This window comes from Gossypium arboreum, chromosome 8, assembly GCF_025698485.1.
Source record: "Gossypium arboreum isolate Shixiya-1 chromosome 8, ASM2569848v2, whole genome shotgun sequence".
Taxonomy (NCBI): domain Eukaryota; kingdom Viridiplantae; phylum Streptophyta; class Magnoliopsida; order Malvales; family Malvaceae; genus Gossypium; species Gossypium arboreum.
In genome coordinates this window covers 122,655,405-122,660,682 of record NC_069077.1, presented here as the reverse complement: position 1 = coordinate 122,660,682, position 5,278 = coordinate 122,655,405, and the positions used below count along the sequence as shown (strand labels likewise).

The 5,278-nt window shown below is 35.8% G+C and overlaps 1 non-coding gene across 1 annotated transcript; it reads right to left on the bottom strand.

The window, feature by feature from the left end:
* Window positions 1-2,908: 2,908 nt before the first annotated feature.
* LOC128280016 (small nucleolar RNA R71) lies at window positions 2,909-3,014 on the bottom strand. The gene has a single exon (XR_008270198.1). It is a non-coding gene; the product is annotated as a small nucleolar RNA R71 (small nucleolar RNA).
* Window positions 3,015-5,278: the final 2,264 nt, after the last annotated feature.

Genomic DNA, 5,278 nt, shown 5'->3' with positions numbered 1-5,278 from the left:
AGTGACTGTTATGCAGATGGACAGTTTTATTATGAATAGTGAAATAAATTATTTTGATTTGTGTAAGTAATCGAAAAATTTTTAATGTTCCCGGTTTGGTCCTGAACCATTCCAATTGCACATTTTAGGGCCTAAAGGGCCCTTTTTAGGTATTTATTGGATGAATGTGAGTGAATTAATATTTTTTTATAAAAAGTAATTTTTTTATGCCCCGAACAGGTAAGATAAGTCTGGTAACGCCTCGTACTCGACTCCGACGACGGTCTCGGGTAAGGGGTGTTACAATGATAGTCATATACGACCTTGTGAGTTTAAATAAGGCCAAAAGGTTTTGTTGTTTAATTCAAGGCTGAAGTTATTTCCCGGGAAGCTGAAATCCTGATGGAAAGGACTTTATACCATCTATCGAGTTTATCCTTATGGAGCTCTTGAATTATTGGAAACACAAAAAATTATATGCTTTTTCATACCCATTCTTACTTAAATTCATGCAAATCCGGTTAAATTCTTGTCAAAAAATAATTAAATATTATAAAATAATTAAATTGTGTTAAAAATATGAACATGTGAAAATAGTTAATTTTATACTCAATTTTGATTAAATTTGACTATTTTCGACAGATTCACGCAAAGGGCGAAAATTGGCTCGGCTGACACTGTTGAAAGCACAAAATTAAGAAGCAATTTGAAGTATCGAGGCACATGAATTTCTAGCCTAAGACGGTCCAGAAAATGTGTATTAATTGATAATTAATTAATTTTAATTTATTCCACATTTAATTTTGGTTAAATAAATTATTTTTAATTAATTATGGAGAAAGGGTCCAGTTGAATCGCACTGGTCGAACCATATTGAATGAATTCAACCAGCCACTAATTGGGAAGCCCAAAACCGTCCATATGCTGAACCAAATCAGCATTTTAGCTGATTAAATATGCTTAGAAAAAGGCCCTTGAAAGACTTCTAATCTGCATTCAAACCCCACCTTTAATTGTGGCTTTGTAGATTTGCCCCAGGCCATTTTTAGCAAAGTTGAAAGTCTCAATTTTTGCCAAGTAGATAGCCAGCCATAGGGGGGCTCTTCGGCTGCTGGAATTTTATATTTTTACCAGCCAAAATCATCTATAAAAGCCACCCTTTTCTAATCATTCAAACCATCACTCATTCCACAATATTCTCTCATTCTCTCTTCTCCTCTCACTTTTCTCTCACTTTTTCCATCCCATTTCCCTTATTGTTCAAGTGCCGATTTCTTCTCTTGGAAAAGAGGCTCTCATCAGCCATTTTGGAGCAGCAATTAGGTGTTCATAAGCCACCTTGATAGTCGAGGGCAACGAAGAAAAAAGAACGGAGCAACTAGTCAAGCCACGGAGAAACACCGGATTTGCTTCTTGTTCCCTATCTCTTCAATTTTTGTTGTTGTTTTGACGAACATGTTTATGAATATTTATGTTGTTATAGGTATTATTAAATTGCTTGGTTAAGTAAAATCAATATAATTGTTAAATAACTAATGAATTAATTATTTAAACGGATTGAAATTATAATTAATTCACACAATACTTAATCAGTACATATTTATTCTTCTAAGGTAGCTGAAGGTTAAATTAGCAATGTATCTGGTGATATTATCACCTTGCATAACTTGCAAGATTATTGTGATTAAATTGTTTCAAGGTAAGGATGCCTTGTTACCTCACATAGTCTTTTATATGCTTATTAGATTTAATTAATCGTTTGAATTGACTTAGGGATATGCAAGAGATTAGTTCAATGTAATGAGTATGTATGTGCAATAACATGTTTTCTTATTAGAATTTGTTTAGTCGATTGAATTGACATAGGGATATGTCAAAAGATGAATGGATTTTTGTATGTGAGTATGTTCAGAAGCTAGCCAATTACCGAGTTGCCATGAATTTATTCGTAACAATGTAAACATGAGTTTTATTATTCTAAGTTAAAGGAATATAATTAATCCAACACGAGTATGTTACCTTGATTAAATCTTATTTGAAATCGTGCATTAGAACTCCTTTTTTTTTATTTTAATTATTTACTTAGTTTTTAAATAGTTTTTGACCATCTTTTAAAACCAAATTATTTTTACCTCACCAAAGTGTTTTACAATTAATTTCATAAATAATTCTTTTTACAATCCCTGTGGGTATGATAACTCGACATTACTTGTCACTTTATTACTTGTTGTGATTGTGTACACTTGCACATTTTTTCATCGTTCCATGTTTTTGGCGCCATTGCCGGGGACTATTTTAAAAATCCTTTAATTGTGAATTTTTTGGTTTTACATTTTGGTTTATTTTTCTGTTTAATTTTTAACTTAATTAATTTTTCTCTAATAATTTCAGGTGTTTATGAATATTGACCAGATTATTGACTTACTCTTTGTAGACCTTGAGATAGAACAAACCTTTCAACAGCGAAAAAGACAAGCGGACCAAAGAAAAATTTGAAAATTCGATCCAAGTAAATAGAGCAAACCCTGTTCAAAATCCTATCCTTATTACTGATGATAGGGATAGAGCCTTAAGACAATATGTTGTACCAGTATTTAACAATCTTAATTTGGGAATTAAGAGACCCGAAATCGAGGCACAACAATTCAAGCTGAAGCTAGTCATGTTCCAGATGCTTCAGACTGTGGGCTAATTCAGTGGAATGCCTACTGAAGATCCTCATCTTCACCTAAGACTATTTATAGAGGTGAGCGACTCTTTCAAATTAGTTGGAGTACCCAGAGATGCATTATGATTGAAGCTGTTCCCGTACTCACTAAGGGACAGAGCTTGAGCCTGGTTGAATTCATTGCCACTAAACTCAATTTCTACATGGCAAGAGTTAGCCGAAAGATTTCTCATGAAGTATTTCCCACCTAGCAAGAATGCTAAGTTGAGGAACGAGATCACTGCCTTCCAACAAATGGATGATGAGTCCTTATATGATGCATGGGAATGATATAAAGAACTATTATGGAATGCCCTTATCACGAAATCTCACATTGCATCCAACTTGAGACATTTTATAATAGTCTCAATGCTCACATGAGGATGGTAGTGGACGCTTCTGTTAACGGTGCTCTCCTTTCTAAGTCTTATAATAAGGGTTACGAAATCATCAAGAGGATTGCCAGTAACAATTATCAATGGCTAACCAATCAAGCCGCGTCAGGAAGACGAGCCACTGGAATACATGAAGTGGACGCTCTCACTTCACTTGCATGTCAGGTATCATCAATATCCTCAATGCTTAAAAATCTTACTACTAAAGGGTCTAATAGTTTTGCAGCACAGCCACCAAATCAATTTGAAAATATAGCCTATGTTTATTGTGGGGAAGGGCATTTGTTCAAAGAATGTCAATCGAACCCCAAATCCATATATTACATGGGTAACCAGAACCAAAATCAGGAAGGTAAGGACTGCAATCCAACTTCTATAACCCATCGTGGTGAAACCACCCGAATTTTTCCTAGAGTAACCAAGGGGTTGGAACCAGTAACAACTACACCTAATCTAGATGGACTCAGCTGCCTAGTTTTTCCCAACAAGTTCAGAACCCAGTTCAAGCTGAACCATCAAATAGCTTAGAGAATCTGCTGAAGGCATACACGGTGAAGAATGATGCCTTAATTCAAAGCCAAGCAACTATATTGAAGAATCTGGAAAACCAAATGGACTAGTTTACAAATAAACTTAGGAACTGACCACAAGGTGCTTTACCTAGTGATACAGAGAATCCAAGAAATCCGGGAAGGAACATTGCAAAGCGTTAACATTGAGGAGCGGAAAGACAGTAGAACCCACTATCGAAGTTGAAAAAGAGCCAGCTGATGCTTAAGATTTAGAGGAAGTTCAACCAGTGTTGAAATTCCAGTTTCACAAGAACCAGAATCTGTAAAACCCGACAAGGTAATTCCAGAACCAGCTAATTCTGATCAACTAACAACTCCGTTAGATGCAGAATTACTGTAGAAAATGAATCAACCAGCTCTAGTAAAGAAACTTCCACCACCCTACCCTCAAAGACTTCAGAAGCAGAAGCAGGAAATTCAATTTTAGAAATTTCTAGACATACTCAAGCAACTTCACATCAACATCCCTTTGGTTGAAACACCTGAACAAATGCTGAACTACGCCAAATTCATGAAGGATATCCTATCCAAAAAATGAAGACTTGGAGAATTTGAGACAGTATCTCTGACGAAGGAATGTAGCGCATATCCTCAAGACAAACTACCCCCAAAATTGAAGGATCTTGGATGTTTTACCATACCGTGCAACATTGGAGCAATGTATTGTGGTAAGGCACTATATGACTTGGGTGTAAGTATAAACTTGATACCTATGTCAATATTTAGAAAGTTGGGGATAGGTGAAGTTAGACCTACTACGGTTACACTTTAACTAGCAGATCGATCTTTAGCACATCTAGAAGGAAAAATTGAGGACGTATTGGTATGAGTAGATAAATTTATTTTCCCTGCTGATTTTGTTATCCTAGACTTTGAAGAAGACAAAGAAGTGTCGATTATCCTAGGAAGACCGTTCTTAGTAACCGGAAGGACCCTTATTGATGTGTAGAAGGGCGAGCTTACTATGCGTGTTCAGGATGATTAGGTAACATTTAACATTTTTAAGTCTATGCAATTTCCTGACACAATTGATGATTGTTCTGCAGTATGAGGATTTAATAGTGGAAAAGGAGCTCAACTATGTTGAGGATCCATTGGAACAAATTTTGACGTTAGATCCTCTAAATGATGAAGAGGAGGATGAATACTTAGCTTTGTTAGAAGCTAATCAAAGGGAATTTAATCTGCAATCTTGCTTTGAATCTTTGGAGTTAGAGAAAAAGGATTATGCCCAATCAAAAGCGTCAATCGAGGAGTCGCCTAAATTAGAACTGAAGGTACTTCATTCATATTTGAAATATCATTATTTAGGTAACTCTTCTACTCTGCCTTTGATTGTTTTAGCAGAGTTAACTACTAAGCAAGAAGAGAAACTCATCTTGGTGTTGAAATAATTCAAGAAGGCTATCAGATGGACCATAGCCGATATCTACGGAATTAGTCCATCTGTATGCATGTACAAGCTTATCCTGGAAGATTGTGAAAAAGGGACGATTAATGGACAACGAAGACTGAAACCCATCATGAAAGACGTAGTGAAAAAGGAGATTATCAAGTGGTTAGATGCAGGTATCATTTATCCCATCTCAGACAGTTTGTGGGTAAGTCCGGTCCAGTGCGTGCCA